Raw genomic sequence first — 17,719 nt, forward strand, 5'->3', positions numbered from 1 at the left:
AGTGGCCTGAATATTGTTGGTGTTACACTTCGGCGTTGGCTCTACCAGCAGGCTCCAGTTGAACGTAAGTTACAGTAAATGCAACCACCCACACGTTGTGCAAATGAAAAAAAAAACAACACGTCACAGAAGCACGCAATAAAAAAGCAAAAAGAACGGTGGCATCAGCACTCGGTGTTCCCAGGTGGTCTCCCTCCCATGTACTGACCGAGCCCAATGCACCTTAGCTTCGGGGATCGGACGAGAACCGGCGTATTCAGCATGGTATGGCCGATGGCGAGAATGTGCTGTTTACAACTGCATCTGTATCGTGCTGCTATGTTGTGCAGTCGCCGAATGTATTGCTACAGCATACATCACGTACGCGGCAGTCTTTCCGTGAACAATACACGCACGCGTCGTGTACGTTGATCACTCCGTTTGTGGTTGTTCGCTGCATGCGTGCGTGCTTGTGCTCACAAAAACAAGAGGGCGAGCGGCACATTTTGCGCGCGTTGCAGCCCACAAGGTGCCACTTTATTGATGCGTTGTCATTGAGCTGTATGCGGGTGTGATAAGTAAGCGGTTAGAAGCTTGTGCGACTAAATTTTGCATCAGTACGTATACCGCTTACCACCGTCATCATTCCGCGTACAATATCGTGTAGTGGCCTGAATATTGTTGGTGTTACACTTCGGCGTTGGCTCTACCAGCAGGCTCCAGTTGAACGTAAGTTACAGTAAATGCAACCACGCACACGTTGTTCAAATAAAAAAAAAAGACGTCACAGAAGCATGCAATAAAAAAGCAAAAAGAACCGTGCCATCAGCACTCGGTGTTCCCAGGTGGTCTCCCTCCCAAGTACTGACCGAGCCCAATGCTGCTTAACTTCGGGGATCGGACGAGAACCAGCGTATTCAGCATGGTATGGCCGATGGCGAGAATGTGCTGTTTACGACTGCACCTGTATCGTGCTGCTATGTTGTGCAGTCGCCGAATATATTGCTACAGCATACAGCACGTACGCGGCAGTCTTACAGTGAACAATACACGCACGCGTCGTGTACGTTGATCACTCCGTTTGTGGTTGTTCGCTGCATGCGTGCGTGCTAGTGCTCACAAAAACAAGAGGGCGAGCGCCACATTTTGCGCGCGTTGCAGCCCACAAGGTGCCACTTTATTGATGCGTTGTCATTGAGCTGTATGCGGGTGGGATAAGTAAGCGGTTAGAAGCTTGTGCGACTAAATTTTGCATCATTACGTATACCGCTTACCACCGTCATCATTCCGCGTACAATATCGTGTAGTGGCCTGAATATTGTTGGTGTTACACTTCGGCGTTGGCTCTACAAGCATTCTCCAGTTGAACGTAAGTTACAGGAAATGCAACCACCCACACGTTGTGCAAATGAAAAAAAAAGAAACAAGACGTCACAGAAGCACTCAATAAAAAAGCAAGAAGAACGGTGCCATCAGCACTCGGCGTTCCCAGGTGGTCTCCCTCCCAAGTACTGACCTAGCCCAATGCTGCTTAGCTTCGGGGATCGGACGAGAACCGGCGTATTCAACATGGTATGGCCGATGGCGAGAATGTGCTGTTTACGACTGCACCTGTATCGTGCTGCTATGTTGTGCAGTCGCCGAATGTATTGCTACAGCATACAGCACGCACGCGGCAGTCTTTCCGTGAACAATACACGCAAGCGTCGTGTACGTTGATCACTCCGTTTGTGGTTGTTCGCTGCATGCGTGCGTGCTAGTGCTCACAAAAACAAGAGGGCGAGCGCCACATTTTGCGCGCGTTGCAGCCCACAAGGTGCCACTTTATTGATGCGTTGTCATTGAGCTGTATGCGGGTGTAATAAGTAAGCGGCTAGAAGCTTGTGCGACTAAATTTTGCATCATTACGTATAACGCTTACCACCGTCATCATTCCGCGTACAATATCGTGTAGTGGCCTGAATATTGTTGGTGTTACACTTCGGCGTTGGCTCTACCAGCAGGCTCCAGTTGAACGTAAGTTACAGTAAATGCAACCACCCACACGTTGTGCAAATGAAAAAAAAAAACAACACGTCACAGAAGCACGCAATAAAAAAGCAAAAAGAACGGTGGCATCAGCACTCGGTGTTCCCAGGTGGTCTCCCTCCCATGTACTGACCGAGCCCAATGCACCTTAGCTTCGGGGATCGGACGAGAACCGGCGTATTCAGCATGGTATGGCCGATGGCGAGAATGTGCTGTTTACGACTGCACCTGTATCGTGCTGCTATGTTGTGCAGTCGCCGAATGTATTGCTACAGCATACAGCACGCACGCGGCAGTCTTTCCGTGAACAATACACGCACGCGTCGTGTACGTTGATCACTCCGTTTGTGGTTGTTCGCTGCATGCGTGCGTGCTAGTGCTCACAAAAACAAGAGGGCGAGCGCCACATTTTGCGCGCGTTGCAGCCCACAAGGTGCCACTTTATTGATGCGTTGTCATTGAGCTGTATGCGGGTGTAATAAGTAAGCGGTTAGAAGCTTGTGCGACTAAATTTTGCATCATTACGTATACCGCTTACCACCGTCATCATTCCGCGTACAATATCGTGTAGTGGCCTGAATATTGTTGGTGTTACACTTCGGCGTTGGCTCTACCAGCAGGCTCCAGTTGAACGTAAGTTACAGTAAATGCAACCACCCACACGTTGTGCCAATGAAAAAAAAAACAAGACGTCAGAGAAGCACGCAATAAAAAAGCAAAAAGAACGGTGCCATCAGCACTCGGTATTCCCAGGTGGTCTCACTCCCAAGTACTGACCGAGCCCAATGCTGCTTAGCTTCGGGGAACGGACGAGAACCGGCGTATTCAGCATGGTATGGCCGATGGCGAGAATGTGCTGTTTACGACTGCACCTGTATCGTGCTGCTATGTTGTGCAGTCGGCGAATGTATTGCTACAGCATACAGCACGTACGCGGCAGTCTTTCCGTGAACAATACACGCACGCGTCGTGTACGTTGATCACTTCGTTTGTGGTTGTTCGCTGCATGCGTGCGTGCTAGTGCTCACAAAAACAAGAGGGCGAGCGCCACATTTTGCGCGCGTTGCAGCCCACAAGGTGCCACTTTATTGATGCGTTGTCATTTAGCTGTATGCGGGTGTGATAAGTAAGCGGTTAGAAGCTTGTGCGACTAAATTTGGCATCATTACGTATACCGCTTACCACTGTCATCATTCCGCGTACAATATCGTGTAGTGGCCTGAATATTGTTGGTGGTACACATCGGCGTTGGCTGTACCAGCAGGCTCCAGTTGAACGTAAGTTGCAGTAAATGCAACCACCCACACGTTGTGCAAATGAAAAAAAAAACAAGACGTCACAGAAGCACGCAATAAAAAAGCAAAAAGAACTGTGCAATCAGCACTCGGTGTTCCCAGGTGGTCTCCCTCCCAAGTACTGACCGAGCCCAATGCTGCTTAGCTTCGGGGATCGGACGAGAACCGGCGTATTCAGCATGGTATGGCCGATGGCGAGAATGTGCTGTTTACGACTGCACCTGTATCGTGCTGCTATGTTGTGCAGTCGCCGAATGTATTGCTACAGCATACAGCACGTACGCGGCAGTCTTTCCGTGAACAATACACGCACGCGTCGTGTACGTTGATCACTCCGTTTGTGGTTGTTCGCTGCATGCGTGCGTGCTAGTGCTCACAAAAACAAGAGGGCGAGCGCCACATTTTGCGCGCGTTGCAGCCCACAAGGTGCCAATTTATTGATGCGTTGTCATTGAGCTGTATGCGGGTGTGATAAGTAAGCGGTTAGAAGCTTGTGCGACTAAATTTTGCATCATTACGTATACCGCTTACCACCGTCATCATTCCGCGTACAATATCGTGTAGTGGCCTGAATATTGTTGGTGTTACACTTCGGCGTTGGCTCTACCAGCATTCTTCAGTTGAACGTAAGTTACAGGAAATGCAACCACCCACACGTTGTTCCAATGAAAAAAAAAACAAGACGTCAGAGAAGCACGCAATAAAAAAGCAAAAAGAACGGTGCCATCAGCACTCGGTATTCCCAGGTGGTCTCCCTCCCAAGTACTGACCGAGCCCAATGCTGCTTAGCTTCGGGGAACGGACGAGAACCGGCGTATTCAGCATGGTATGGCCCATGGCGAGAATGTGCTGTTTACGACTGCACCTGTATCGTGCTGCTATGTTGTGCAGTCGGCGAATGTATTGCTACAGCATACAGCACGTACGCGGCAGTCTTTCCGTGAACAATACACGCACGCGTCGTGTACGTTGATCACTTCGTTTGTGGTTGTTCGCTGCAATCGTGCGTGCTAGTGCTCACAAAAACAAGAGGGCGAGCGCCACATTTTGCGCGCGTTGCAGCCCACAGGTGCCACTTTATTGATGCGTTGTCATTTAGCTGTATGCGGGTGTGATAAGTAAGCGGTTAGAAGCTTGTGCGACTAAATTTGGCATCATTTCGTATACCGCTTACCACTGTCATCATTCCGCGTACAATATCGTCTAGTGGCCTGAATATTGTTGGTGTTACACTTCGGCGTTGGCTCTACCAGCAGGCTCCAGTTGAACGTAAGTCACAGTAAATGCAACCACCCACACGTTGTGCAAATGAAAAAAAAAAACAAGACGTCACAGAAGCACGCAATAAAAAAGCAAAAAGAACGGTGCCATCAGCGCTCGGTGTTCCCAGGTGGTCTCCCTCCCAAGTACTGACCGAGCCCAATGCTGCTTACCTTCGGGGATCGGACGAGAACCGGCGTATTCAACATGGTATGGCCGATGGCGAGAATGTGCTGTTTACGACGGCACCTGTATCGTGCTGCTATGTTGTGCAGTCGCCGAATGTATTGCTACAGCATACAGCACGCACGCGGCAGTCTTTCCGTGAACAATACACGCACGCGTCGTGTACGTTGATCACTCCGTTTGTGGTTGTTCGCTGCATGCGTGCGTGCTAGTGCTCACAAAAACAAGAGGGCGAGCGCAATATTTTGCGCGCGTTGCAGCCCACAAGGTGCCACTTTATTGATGCGTTGTCATTGAGCTGTATGCGGGTGTAATAAGTAAGCGGTTAGAAGCTTGTGCGACTAAATTTTGCATCATTACGTATACCGCTTACCACCGTCATCATTCCGCGTACAATATCGTGTAGTGGCCTGAATATTGTTGGTGTTACACTTCGGCGTTGGCTCTACCAGCAGGCTCCAGTTGAACGTAAGTTACAGTAAATGCAACCACCCACAAGTTGTGCAAATGAAAAAAAAAACAACACGTCACAGAAGCACGCAATAAAAAAGCAAAAAGAACGGTGGCATCAGCACTCGGTGTTCCCAGGTGGTCTCCCTCCCATGTACTGACCGAGCCCAATGCACCTTAGCTTCGGGGATCGGACGAGAACCGGCGTATTCAGCATGGTATGGCCGATGGCGAGAATGTGCTGTTTACGACTGCACCTGTATCGTGCTGCTATGTTGTGCAGTCGCCGAATGTAATTCTACAGCATACAGCACGCACCCGGCAGTCTTTCCGTGAACAATACACGCACGCGTCGTGTACGTTGATCACTCCGTTTGTGGTTGTTCGCTGCATGCGTGCGTGCTAGTGCTCACAAAAACAAGAGGGCGAGCGCCACATTTTGCGCGCGTTGCAGCCCACAAGGTGCCACTTTATTGATGCGTTGTCATTGAGCTGTATGCGGGTGTAATAAGTAAGCGGTTAGAAGCTTGTGCGACTAAATTTTGCATCATTACGTATACCGCTTACCACCGTCATCATTCCGCGTACAATATCGTGTAGTGGCCTGAATATTGTTGGTGTTACACTTCGGCGTTGGCTCTACCAGCAGGCTCCAGTTGAACGTAAGTTACAATAAATGCAACCACCCACACGTTGTGCCAATGAAAAAAAAAACAAGACGTCAGAGAAGCACGCAATAAAAAAGCAAAAAGAACGGTGCCATCAGCACTCGGTATTCCCAGGTGGTCTCACACCCAAGTACTGACCGAGCCCAATGCTGCTTACCTTCGGGGATCGGACGAGAAACGGCGTATTCAACATGGTATGGCCGATGGCGAGAATGTGCTGTTTACGACTGCACCTGTATCGTGCTGCTATGTTGTGCAGTCGCCGAATGTATTGCTACAGCATACAGCACGCACGCGGCAGTCTTTCCGTGAACAATACACGCACGCGTCGTGTACGTTGATCACTCCGTTTGTGGTTGTTCGCTGCATGCGTGCGTGCTAGTGCTCACAAAAACAAGAGGGCGAGCGCCACATTTTGCGCGCGTTGCAGCCCACAAGGTGCCACTTTATTGATGCGTTGTCATTGAGCTGTATGCGGGTGTAATAAGTAAGCGGTTAGAAGCTTGTGCGACTAAATTTTGCATCATTACGTATACCGCTTACCACCGTCATCATTCCGCGTACAATATCATGTAGTGGCCTGAATATTGTTGGTGTTACACTTCGGCGTTGGCTCTACCAGCAGGCTCCAGTTGAACGTAAGTTACAATAAATGCAACCACCCACACGTTGTGCCAATGAAAAAAAAAACAAGACGTCAGAGAAGCACGCAATAAAAAAGCAAAAAGAACGGTGCCATCAGCACTCGGTATTCCCAGGTGGTCTCACACCCAAGTACTGACCGAGCCCAATGCTGCTTAGCTTCGGGGAACGGACGAGAACCGGCGTATTCAGCATGGTATGGCCGATGGCGAGAATGTGCTGTTTACGACTGCACCTGTATCGTGCTGCTATGTTGTGCACTCGGCGAATGTATTGCTACAGCATACAGCACGTACGCGGCAGTCTTTCCGTGAACAATACACGCACGCGTCGTGTACGTTGATCACTTCGTTTGTGGTTGTTCGCTGCATGCGTGTGTGCTAGTGCTCACAAAAACAAGAGGGCGAGCGCCACATTTTGCGCGCGTTGCAGCCCACAAGGTGCCACTTTATTGATGCGTTGTCATTTAGCTGTATGCGGGTGTGATAAGTAAGCGGTTAGAAGCTTGTGCGACTAAATTTTGCATCATTACGTATACCGCTTACCACCGTCATCATTCCGCGTACAATATCGTGTAGTGGCCTGAATATTGTTGGTGGTACACATCGGCGTTGGCTCTACCAGCAGGCTCCAGTTGAACGTAAGTTGCAGTAAATGCAACCACCCACGCGTTGTGCAAATGAAAAAAAACAAGACGTCACAGAAGCACGCAATAAAAAAGCAAAAAGAACTGTGCAATCAGCACTCGGTGTTCCCAGGTGGTCTCCCTCCCAAGTACTGACCGAGCCCAATGCTGCTTAGCTTCGGGGATCGGACGAGAACCGGCGTATTCAGCATGGTATGGCCGATGGCGAGAATGTGCTGTTTACGACTGCACCTGTATCGTGCTGCTATGTTGTGCAGTCGCCGAATGTATTGCTACAGCATACAGCACGTACGCGGCAGTCTTTCCGTGAACAATACACGCACGCGTCGTGTACGTTGATCACTCCGTTTGTGGTTGTTCGCTGCATGCGTGCGTGCTAGTGCTCACAAAAACAAGAGGGCGAGCGCCTCATTTTGCGCGCGTTGCAGCCCACAAGGTGCCACTTTATTGATGCGTTGTCATTGAGCTGTATGCGGGTGTGATAAGTAAGCGGTTAGAAGCTTGTGCGACTAAATTTTGCATCATTACGTATACCGCTTACCACCGTCATCATTCCGCGTACAATATCGTGTAGTGGCCTGAATATTGTTGGTGTTACACTTCGGCGTTGGCTCTACCAGCATTCTTCAGTTGAACGTAAGTTACAGGAAATGCAACCACCCACACGTTGTTCCAATGAAAAAAAAAACAAGACGTCAGAGAAGCACGCAATAAAAAAGCAAAAAGAACGGTGCCATCAGCACTCGGTATTCCCAGGTGGTCTCCCTCCCAAGTACTGACCGAGCCCAATGCTGCTTAGCTTCGGGGAACGGACGAGAACCGGCGTATTCAGCATGGTATGGCCGATGGCGAGAATGTGCTGTTTACGACTGCACCTGTATCGTGCTGCTATGTTGTGCAGTCGGCGAATGTATTGCTACACATACAGCACGTACGCGGCAGTCTTTCCGTGAACAATACACGCACGCGTCGTGTACGTTGATCACTTCGTTTGTGGTTGTTCGCTGCATGCGTGCGTGCTAGTGCTCACAAAAACAAGAGGGCGAGCGCCACATTTTGCGCGCGTTGCAGCCCACAGGTGCCACTTTATTGATGCGTTGTCATTTAGCTGTATGCGGGTGTGATAAGTAAGCGGTTAGAAGCCTGTGCGACTAAATTTGGCATCATTACGTATACCGCTTACCACTGTCATCATTCCGCGTACAATATCGTCTAGTGGCCTGAATATTGTTGGTGTTACACTTCGGCGTTGGCTCTACCAGCAGGCTCCAGTTGAACGTAAGTCACAGTAAATGCAACCACCCACACGTTGTGCAAATGAAAAAAAAAACAAGACGTCACAGAAGCACGCAATAAAAAAGCAAAAAGATCGGTGCCATCAGCGCTCGGTGTTCCCAGGTGGTCTCCCTCCCAAGTACTGACCGAGCCCAATGCTGCCTACCTTCGGGGAACGGACGAGAACCAGCGTATTCAGCATGGTATGGCCGATGGCGAGAATGTGCTGTTTCCAACTGCACCTGTATCGTGCTGCTATGTTGTGCAGTCGCCGAATGTATTGCTACAGCATACATCAGGTACGCGGCAGTCTTTCCGTGAACAATACACGCACGCGTCGTGTACGTTGATCACTCCGTTTGTGGTTGTTCGCCGCATGAGTGCGTGCTTGTGCTCACAAAAACAAGAGGGCGAGCGGCACATTTTGCGCGCGTTGCAGCCCACAAGGTGCCACTTTATTGATGCGTTGTCATTGAGCTCTATGCGGGTGTGATATGTAAGCGCTTAGAAGCTTGTGCGACTAAATTTTGCATCAGTACGTATACCACTTACCACCGTCATCATTCCGCGTACAATATCGTGTAGTGGCCTGAATATTGTTGGTGTTACACTTCGGCGTTGGCTCTACCAGCAGGCTCCAGTTGAACGTAAGAGACAGTAAATGCAACCACCCACACGTTGTGCAAATAAAAAAAAACAAGACGTCACAGAAGCACGCAATAAAAAAGCAAAAAGAACCGTGCCATCAGCACTCGGTGTTCCCAGGTGGTCTCCCTCCCAAGTACTGACCGAGCCCAATGCTGCTTAGCTTCGGGGATTGGACGAGAACCGGCGTATTCAGCATGGTATGGCCGATGGCGAGAATGTGCTGTTTACGACTGCACCTGTATCGTGCTGCTATGTTGTGCAGTCGCCGAATGTATTGCTACAGTATACAGCACGTACGCGGCAGTCTTACCGTGAACAATACACGCACGCGTCGTGTACGTTGATCACTCCGTTTGTGGTTGTTCGCTGCATGCGTGCGTGCTAGTGCTCACAAAAACAAGAGGGCGAGCGCCACATTTTGCGCGCGTTGCAGCCCACAAGGTGCCACTTTATTGATGCGTTGTCATTGAGCTGTATGCGGGTGTGATAAGTAAGCGGTTAGAAGCTTGTGCGACTAAATTTGGCATCATTACGTATACCGCTTACCACTGTCATCATTCCGCGTACAATATCGTGTAGTGGCCTGAATATTGTTTGTGTTACACGTCGGCGTTGGCTCTACCAGCAGGCTCCAGTTGAACGTAAGTCACAGTAAATGCAACCACCCACACGTTGTGCAAATGAAAAAAAACAAGAAGTCACAGAAGCACGCAATAAAAAAGCAAAAAGAACGGTGCCATCAGCACTCGGTGTTCCCAGGTGGTCTCCCTCCCAAGTACTGACCGAGCCCAATGCTGCTTAGCTTCGGGGAACGGACGAGAACCAGCGTATTCAGCATGGTATGGCCGATGGCGAGAATGTGCTGTTTACAACTGCACCTGTATCGTGCTGCTATGTTGTGCAGTCGCCGAATGTATTGCTACAGCATACATCACGTACGCGGCAGTCTTTCCGTGAACAATACACGCACGCGTCGTGTACGTTGATCACTCCGTTTGTGGTTGTTCGCTGCATGCGTGCGTGCTAGTGCTCACAAAAACAAGAGGGCGAGCGCCACATTTTGCGCGCGTTGCAGCCCACAAGGTGCCACTTTATTGATGCGTTGTCATTGAGCTGTATGCGGGTGTGATAAGTAAGCGGTTAGAAGCTTGTGCGACTAAATTTTGCATCATTACGTATACCGCTTACCACCGTCATCATTCCGCGTACAATATCGTGTAGTGGCCTGAATATTGTTGGTGTTACACTTCGGCGTTGGCTCTACCAGCATTCTTCAGTTGAACGTAAGTTACAGGAAATGCAACCACCCACACGTTGTTCCAATGAAAAAAAAAACAAGACGTCAGAGAAGCACGCAATAAAAAAGCAAAAAGAACGGTGCCATCAGCACTCGGTATTCCCAGGTGGTCTCCCTCCCAAGTACTGACCGAGCCCAATGCTGCTTAGCTTCGGGGAACGGACGAGAACCGGCGTATTCAGCATGGTATGGCCGATGGCGAGAATGGGCTGTTTACGACTGCACCTGTATCGTGCTGCTATGTTGTGCAGTCGGCGAATGTATTGCTACACATACAGCACGTACGCGGCAGTCTTTCCGTGAACAATACACGCACGCGTCGTGTACGTTGATCACTTCGTTTGTGGTTGTTCGCTGCATGCGTGCGTGCTAGTGCTCACAAAAACAAGAGGGCGAGCGCCACATTTTGCGCGCGTTGCAGCCCACAGGTGCCACTTTATTGATGCGTTGTCATTTAGCTGTATGCGGGTGTGATAAGTAAGCGGTTAGAAGCCTGTGCGACTAAATTTGGCATCATTACGTATACCGCTTACCACTGTCATCATTCCGCGTACAATATCGTCTAGTGGCCTGAATATTGTTGGTGTTACACTTCGGCGTTGGCTCTACCAGCAGGCTCCAGTTGAACGTAAGTCACAGTAAATGCAACCACCCACACGTTGTGCAAATGAAAAAAAAAAACAAGACGTCACAGAAGCACGCAATAAAAAAGCAAAAAGATCGGTGCCATCAGCGCTCGGTGTTCCCAGGTGGTCTCCCTCCCAAGTACTGACCGAGCCCAATGCTGCTTACCTTCGGGGAACGGACGAGAACCAGCGTATTCAGCATGGTATGGCCGATGGCGAGAATGTGCTGTTTCCAACTGCACCTGTATCGTGCTGCTATGTTGTGCAGTCGCCGAATGTATTGCTACAGCATACATCAGGTACGCGGCAGTCTTTCCGTGAACAATACACGCACGCGTCGTGTACGTTGATCACTCCGTTTGTGGTTGTTCGCCGCATGAGTGCGTGCTTGTGCTCACAAAAACAAGAGGGCGAGCGGCACATTTTGCGCGCGTTGCAGCCCACAAGGTGCCACTTTATTGATGCGTTGTCATTGAGCTCTATGCGGGTGTGATATGTAAGCGCTTAGAAGCTTGTGCGACTAAATTTTGCATCAGTACGTATACCACTTACCACCGTCATCATTCCGCGTACAATATCGTGTAGTGGCCTGAATATTGTTGGTGTTACACTTCGGCGTTGGCTCTACCAGCAGGCTCCAGTTGAACGTAAGTCACAGTAAATGCAACCACCCACACGTTGTGCAAATGAAAAAAAAAAACAAGACGTCACAGAAGCACGCAATAAAAAAGCAAAAAGATCGGTGCCATCAGCGCTCGGTGTTCCCAGGTGGTCTCCCTCCCAAGTACTGACCGAGCCCAATGCTGCTTACCTTCGGGGAACGGACGAGAACCAGCGTATTCAGCATGGTATGGCCGATGGCGAGAATGTGCTGTTTCCAACTGCACCTGTATCGTGCTGCTATGTTGTGCAGTCGCCGAATGTATTGCTACAGCATACATCAGGTACGCGGCAGTCTTTCCGTGAACAATACACGCACGCGTCGTGTACGTTGATCACTCCGTTTGTGGTTGTTCGCCGCATGAGTGCGTGCTTGTGCTCACAAAAACAAGAGGGCGAGCGGCACATTTTGCGCGCGTTGCAGCCCACAAGGTGCCACTTTATTGATGCGTTGTCATTGAGCTCTATGCGGGTGTGATATGTAAGCGCTTAGAAGCTTGTGCGACTAAATTTTGCATCAGTACGTATACCACTTACCACCGTCATCATTCCGCGTACAATATCGTGTAGTGGCCTGAATATTGTTGGTGTTACACTTCGGCGTTGGCTCTACCAGCAGGCTCCAGTTGAACGTAAGAGACAGTAAATGCAACCACCCACACGTTGTGCAAATAAAAAAAAACAAGACGTCACAGAAGCACGCAATAAAAAAGCAAAAAGAACCGTGCCATCAGCACTCGGTGTTCCCAGGTGGTCTCCCTCCCAAGTACTGACCGAGCCCAATGCTGCTTAGCTTCGGGGATTGGACGAGAACCGGCGTATTCAGCATGGTATGGCCGATGGCGAGAATGTGCTGTTTACGACTGCACCTGTATCGTGCTGCTATGTTGTGCAGTCGCCGAATGTATTGCTACAGTATACAGCACGTACGCGGCAGTCTTACCGTGAACAATACACGCACGCGTCGTGTACGTTGATCACTCCGTTTGTGGTTGTTCGCTGCATGCGTGCGTGCTAGTGCTCACAAAAACAAGAGGGCGAGCGCCACATTTTGCGCGCGTTGCAGCCCACAAGGTGCCACTTTATTGATGCGTTGTCATTGAGCTGTATGCGGGTGTGATAAGTAAGCGGTTAGAAGCTTGTGCGACTAAATTTGGCATCATTACGTATACCGCTTACCACTGTCATCATTCCGCGTACAATATCGTGTAGTGGCCTGAATATTGTTTGTGTTACACGTCGGCGTTGGCTCTACCAGCAGGCTCCAGTTGAACGTAAGTCACAGTAAATGCAACCACCCACACGTTGTGCAAATGAAAAAAAACAAGAAGTCACAGAAGCACGCAATAAAAAAGCAAAAAGAACGGTGCCATCAGCACTCGGTGTTCCCAGGTGGTCTCCCTCCCAAGTACTGACCGAGCCCAATGCTGCTTAGCTTCGGGGAACGGACGAGAACCAGCGTATTCAGCATGGTATGGCCGATGGCGAGAATGTGCTGTTTACAACTGCACCTGTATCGTGCTGCTATGTTGTGCAGTCGCCGAATGTATTGCTACAGCATACATCACGTACGCGGCAGTCTTTCCGTGAACAATACACGCACGCGTCGTGTACGTTGATCACTCCGTTTGTGGTTGTTCGCTGCATGCGTGCGTGCTAGTGCTCACAAAAACAAGAGGGCGAGCGCCACATTTTGCGCGCGTTGCAGCCCACAAGGTGCCACTTTATTGATGCGTTGTCATTGAGCTGTATGCGGGTGTGATAAGTAAGCGGTTAGAAGCTTGTGCGACTAAATTTTGCATCATTACGTATACCGCTTACCACCGTCATCATTCCGCGTACAATATCGTGTAGTGGCCTGAATATTGTTGGTGTTACACTTCGGCGTTGGCTCTACCAGCATTCTTCAGTTGAACGTAAGTTACAGGAAATGCAACCACCCACACGTTGTTCCAATGAAAAAAAAAACAAGACGTCAGAGAAGCACGCAATAAAAAAGCAAAAAGAACGGTGCCATCAGCACTCGGTATTCCCAGGTGGTCTCCCTCCCAAGTACTGACCGAGCCCAATGCTGCTTAGCTTCGGGGAACGGACGAGAACCGGCGTATTCAGCATGGTATGGCCGATGGCGAGAATGGGCTGTTTACGACTGCACCTGTATCGTGCTGCTATGTTGTGCAGTCGGCGAATGTATTGCTACACATACAGCACGTACGCGGCAGTCTTTCCGTGAACAATACACGCACGCGTCGTGTACGTTGATCACTTCGTTTGTGGTTGTTCGCTGCATGCGTGCGTGCTAGTGCTCACAAAAACAAGAGGGCGAGCGCCACATTTTGCGCGCGTTGCAGCCCACAGGTGCCACTTTATTGATGCGTTGTCATTTAGCTGTATGCGGGTGTGATAAGTAAGCGGTTAGAAGCTGGTGCGACTAAATTTGGGATCATTACGTATACCGCTTACCACTGTCATCATTCCGCGTACAATATCGTCTAGTGGCCTGAATATTGTTGGTGTTACACTTCGGCGTTGGCTCTACCAGCAGGCTCCAGTTGAACGTAAGTCACAGTAAATGCAACCACCCACACGTTGTGCAAATGAAAAAAAAAAAACAAGACGTCACAGAAGCACGCAATAAAAAAGCAAAAAGATCGGTGCCATCAGCGCTCGGTGTTCCCAGGTGGTCTCCCTCCCAAGTACTGACCGAGCCCAATGCTGCTTACCTTCGGGGAACGGACGAGAACCAGCGTATTCAGCATGGTATGGCCGATGGCGAGAATGTGCTGTTTCCAACTGCACCTGTATCGTGCTGCTATGTTGTGCAGTCGCCGAATGTATTGCTACAGCATACATCACGTACGCGGCAGTCTTTCCGTGAACAATACACGCACGCGTCGTGTACGTTGATCACTCCGTTTGTGGTTGTTCGCTGCATGCGTGCGTGCTTGTGCTCACAAAAACTAGAGGGCGAGCGCCACATTTTGCGCGCGTTGCAGCCCACAAGGTGCCACTTTATTGATGCGTTGTCATTGAGCTGTATGCGGGTGTGATAAGTAAGCGGTTAGAAGCTTGTGCGACTAAATTTTGCATCAGTACGTATACCGCTTACCACCGTCATCATTCCGCGTACAATATCGTGTAGTGGCCTGACTATTGTTTGTGTTACACTTCGGCGTTGGCTCTACCAGCAGGCTCCAGTTGAACGTAAGTTACAGTAAATGCAACCACCCACACGTTGTGCAAATGAAAAAAAAACAAGAAGTCACAGAAGCACGCAATAAAAAAGCAAAAAGAACGGTGCCATCAGCACTCGGTGTTCCCAGGTGGTCTCCCTCCCAAGTACTGACCGAGCCCAATGCTGCTTAGCTTCGGGGAACGGACGAGAACCAGCGTATTCAGCATGGTATGGCCGATGGCGAGAATGTGCTGTTTACAACTGCACCTGTATCGTGCTGCTATGTTGTGCAGTCGCCGAATGTATTGCTACAGCATACATCACGTACGCGGCAGTCTTTCCGTGAACAATACACGCACGCGTCGTGTACGTTGATCACTCCGTTTGTGGTTGTTCGCTGCATGCGTGCGTGCTAGTGCTCACAAAAACAAGAGGGCGAGCGCCACATTTTGCGCGCGTTGCAGCCCACAAGGTGCCACTTTATTGATGCGTTGTCATTGAGCTGTATGCGGGTGTGATAAGTAAGCGGTTAGAAGCTTGTGCGACTAAATTTTGCATCATTACGTATACCGCTTACCACCGTCATCATTCCGCGTACAATATCGTGTAGTGGCCTGAATATTGTTGGTGTTACACTTCGGCGTTGGCTCTACCAGCATTCTTCAGTTGAACGTAAGTTACAGGAAATGCAACCACCCACACGTTGTTCCAATGAAAAAAAAAACAAGACGTCAGAGAAGCACGCAATAAAAAAGCAAAAAGAACGGTGCCATCAGCACTCGGTATTCCCAGGTGGTCTCCCTCCCAAGTACTGACCGAGCCCAATGCTGCTTAGCTTCGGGGAACGGACGAGAACCGGCGTATTCAGCATGGTATGGCCGATGGCGAGAATGGGCTGTTTACGACTGCACCTGTATCGTGCTGCTATGTTGTGCAGTCGGCGAATGTATTGCTACACATACAGCACGTACGCGGCAGTCTTTCCGTGAACAATACACGCACGCGTCGTGTACGTTGATCACTTCGTTTGTGGTTGTTCGCTGCATGCGTGCGTGCTAGTGCTCACAAAAACAAGAGGGCGAGCGCCACATTTTGCGCGCGTTGCAGCCCACAGGTGCCACTTTATTGATGCGTTGTCATTTAGCTGTATGCGGGTGTGATAAGTAAGCGGTTAGAAGCTGGTGCGACTAAATTTGGGATCATTACGTATACCGCTTACCACTGTCATCATTCCGCGTACAATATCGTCTAGTGGCCTGAATATTGTTGGTGTTACACTTCGGCGTTGGCTCTACCAGCAGGCTCCAGTTGAACGTAAGTCACAGTAAATGCAACCACCCACACGTTGTGCAAATGAAAAAAAAAAAAACAAGACGTCACAGAAGCACGCAATAAAAAAGCAAAAAGATCGGTGCCATCAGCGCTCGGTGTTCCCAGGTGGTCTCCCTCCCAAGTACTGACCGAGCCCAATGCTGCTTACCTTCGGGGAACGGACGAGAACCAGCGTATTCAGCATGGTATGGCCGATGGCGAGAATGTGCTGTTTCCAACTGCACCTGTATCGTGCTGCTATGTTGTGCAGTCGCCGAATGTATTGCTACAGCATACATCAGGTACGCGGCAGTCTTTCCGTGAACAATACACGCACGCGTCGTGTACGTTGATCACTCCGTTTGTGGTTGTTCGCCGCATGAGTGCGTGCTTGTGCTCACAAAAACAAGAGGGCGAGCGGCACATTTTGCGCGCGTTGTAGCCCACAAGGTGCCACTTTATTGATGCGTTGTCATTGAGCTCTATGCGGGTGTGATATGTAAGCGCTTAGAAGCTTGTGCGACTAAATTTTGCGTCAGTACGTATACCACTTACCACCGTCATCATTCCGCGTACAATATCGTGTAGTGGCCTGAATATTGTTGGTGTTACACTTCGGCGTTGGCTCTACCAGCAGGCTCCAGTTGAACGTAAGAGACAGTAAATGCAACCACCCACACGTTGTGCAAATAAAAAAAAAACAAGACGTCACAGAAGCACGCAATAAAAAAGCAAAAAGAACCGTGCCATCAGCACTCGGTGTTCCCAGGTGGTCTCCCTCCCAAGTACTGACCGAGCCCAATGCTGCTTATCTTCGGGGATTGGACGAGAACCGGCGTATTCAGCATGGTATGGCCGATGGCGAGAATGTGCTGTTTACGACTGCACCTGTATCGTGCTGCTATGTTGTGCAGTCGCCGAATGTATTGCTACAGTATACAGCACGTACGCGGCAGTCTTACCGTGAACAATACACGCACGCGTCGTGTACGTTGATCACTCCGTTTGTGGTTGTTCGCTGCATGCGTGCGTGCTAGTGCTCACAAAAACAAGAGGGCGAGCGCCACATTTTGCGCGCGTTGCAGCCCACAAGGTGCCACTTTATTGATGCGTTGTCATTGAGCTGTATGCGGGTGTGATAAGTAAGCGGTTAGAAGCTTGTGCGACTAAATTTGGCATCATTACGTATACCGCTTACCACTGTCATCATTCCGCGTACAATATCGTGTAGTGGCCTGAATATTGTTTGTGTTACACGTCGGCGTTGGCTCTACCAGCAGGCTCCAGTTGAACGTAAGTCACAGTAAATGCAACCACCCACACGTTGTGCAAATGAAAAAAAACAAGAAGTCACAGAAGCACGCAATAAAAAAGCAAAAAGAACGGTGCCATCAGCACTCGGTGTTCCCAGGTGGTCTCCCTCCCAAGTACTGACCGAGCCCAATGCTGCTTAGCTTCGGGGAACGGACGAGAACCAGCGTATTCAGCATGGTATGGCCGATGGCGAGAATGTGCTGTTTACAACTGCACCTGTATCGTGCTGCTATGTTGTGCAGTCGCCGAATGTATTGCT

At 49.8% G+C, this 17,719-nt stretch overlaps 8 non-coding genes and 20 pseudogenes across 8 annotated transcripts; all 28 read right to left on the reverse strand.

Annotated features, from left to right (window-relative positions):
• Positions 1-159: 159 nt before the first annotated feature.
• On the reverse strand, positions 160-278 carry LOC142562497 (5S ribosomal RNA; annotated as a pseudogene).
• Positions 279-799: 521 nt separating this feature from the next.
• LOC142562836 (5S ribosomal RNA) lies at positions 800-918 on the reverse strand. The gene has a single exon (XR_012824147.1). It is a non-coding gene; the product is annotated as a 5S ribosomal RNA (ribosomal RNA).
• Positions 919-1,446: 528 nt separating this feature from the next.
• LOC142562982 (5S ribosomal RNA) lies at positions 1,447-1,565 on the reverse strand. Its single transcript, XR_012824290.1, has one exon. It is a non-coding gene; the product is annotated as a 5S ribosomal RNA (ribosomal RNA).
• A 526-nt stretch (positions 1,566-2,091) lies between these two features.
• LOC142562498 (5S ribosomal RNA) lies at positions 2,092-2,210 on the reverse strand (annotated as a pseudogene).
• A 525-nt stretch (positions 2,211-2,735) lies between these two features.
• Positions 2,736-2,854, reverse strand: LOC142562084 (5S ribosomal RNA; annotated as a pseudogene).
• Positions 2,855-3,379: 525 nt separating this feature from the next.
• On the reverse strand, positions 3,380-3,498 carry LOC142561193 (5S ribosomal RNA). Its single transcript, XR_012823719.1, has one exon. It is a non-coding gene; the product is annotated as a 5S ribosomal RNA (ribosomal RNA).
• A 525-nt stretch (positions 3,499-4,023) lies between these two features.
• LOC142561766 (5S ribosomal RNA) lies at positions 4,024-4,142 on the reverse strand (annotated as a pseudogene).
• Positions 4,143-4,667: 525 nt separating this feature from the next.
• Positions 4,668-4,786, reverse strand: LOC142561671 (5S ribosomal RNA; annotated as a pseudogene).
• A 525-nt stretch (positions 4,787-5,311) lies between these two features.
• Positions 5,312-5,430, reverse strand: LOC142562499 (5S ribosomal RNA; annotated as a pseudogene).
• A 525-nt stretch (positions 5,431-5,955) lies between these two features.
• Positions 5,956-6,074, reverse strand: LOC142562381 (5S ribosomal RNA; annotated as a pseudogene).
• Positions 6,075-6,599: 525 nt separating this feature from the next.
• Positions 6,600-6,718, reverse strand: LOC142561646 (5S ribosomal RNA; annotated as a pseudogene).
• Positions 6,719-7,241: 523 nt separating this feature from the next.
• LOC142561194 (5S ribosomal RNA) lies at positions 7,242-7,360 on the reverse strand. The gene has a single exon (XR_012823720.1). It is a non-coding gene; the product is annotated as a 5S ribosomal RNA (ribosomal RNA).
• A 525-nt stretch (positions 7,361-7,885) lies between these two features.
• Positions 7,886-8,004, reverse strand: LOC142561181 (5S ribosomal RNA). The gene has a single exon (XR_012823707.1). It is a non-coding gene; the product is annotated as a 5S ribosomal RNA (ribosomal RNA).
• Positions 8,005-8,527: 523 nt separating this feature from the next.
• LOC142562479 (5S ribosomal RNA) lies at positions 8,528-8,646 on the reverse strand (annotated as a pseudogene).
• Positions 8,647-9,169: 523 nt separating this feature from the next.
• Positions 9,170-9,288, reverse strand: LOC142561509 (5S ribosomal RNA; annotated as a pseudogene).
• A 523-nt stretch (positions 9,289-9,811) lies between these two features.
• On the reverse strand, positions 9,812-9,930 carry LOC142561630 (5S ribosomal RNA; annotated as a pseudogene).
• A 525-nt stretch (positions 9,931-10,455) lies between these two features.
• LOC142561182 (5S ribosomal RNA) lies at positions 10,456-10,574 on the reverse strand. Its single transcript, XR_012823708.1, has one exon. It is a non-coding gene; the product is annotated as a 5S ribosomal RNA (ribosomal RNA).
• Positions 10,575-11,098: 524 nt separating this feature from the next.
• On the reverse strand, positions 11,099-11,217 carry LOC142562190 (5S ribosomal RNA; annotated as a pseudogene).
• Positions 11,218-11,743: 526 nt separating this feature from the next.
• On the reverse strand, positions 11,744-11,862 carry LOC142562191 (5S ribosomal RNA; annotated as a pseudogene).
• Positions 11,863-12,385: 523 nt separating this feature from the next.
• LOC142561510 (5S ribosomal RNA) lies at positions 12,386-12,504 on the reverse strand (annotated as a pseudogene).
• Positions 12,505-13,027: 523 nt separating this feature from the next.
• Positions 13,028-13,146, reverse strand: LOC142561631 (5S ribosomal RNA; annotated as a pseudogene).
• A 525-nt stretch (positions 13,147-13,671) lies between these two features.
• Positions 13,672-13,790, reverse strand: LOC142561183 (5S ribosomal RNA). Its single transcript, XR_012823709.1, has one exon. It is a non-coding gene; the product is annotated as a 5S ribosomal RNA (ribosomal RNA).
• A 525-nt stretch (positions 13,791-14,315) lies between these two features.
• Positions 14,316-14,434, reverse strand: LOC142562192 (5S ribosomal RNA; annotated as a pseudogene).
• A 524-nt stretch (positions 14,435-14,958) lies between these two features.
• Positions 14,959-15,077, reverse strand: LOC142561632 (5S ribosomal RNA; annotated as a pseudogene).
• A 525-nt stretch (positions 15,078-15,602) lies between these two features.
• Positions 15,603-15,721, reverse strand: LOC142561184 (5S ribosomal RNA). The gene has a single exon (XR_012823710.1). It is a non-coding gene; the product is annotated as a 5S ribosomal RNA (ribosomal RNA).
• Positions 15,722-16,247: 526 nt separating this feature from the next.
• LOC142562193 (5S ribosomal RNA) lies at positions 16,248-16,366 on the reverse strand (annotated as a pseudogene).
• A 524-nt stretch (positions 16,367-16,890) lies between these two features.
• On the reverse strand, positions 16,891-17,009 carry LOC142561695 (5S ribosomal RNA; annotated as a pseudogene).
• A 523-nt stretch (positions 17,010-17,532) lies between these two features.
• LOC142561633 (5S ribosomal RNA) lies at positions 17,533-17,651 on the reverse strand (annotated as a pseudogene).
• Between the last annotated feature and the right edge of the window lie 68 nt (positions 17,652-17,719).

This window comes from Dermacentor variabilis, chromosome 10, assembly GCF_050947875.1.
Source record: "Dermacentor variabilis isolate Ectoservices chromosome 10, ASM5094787v1, whole genome shotgun sequence".
NCBI classification, from domain to species: Eukaryota; Metazoa; Arthropoda; class Arachnida; order Ixodida; family Ixodidae; genus Dermacentor; species Dermacentor variabilis.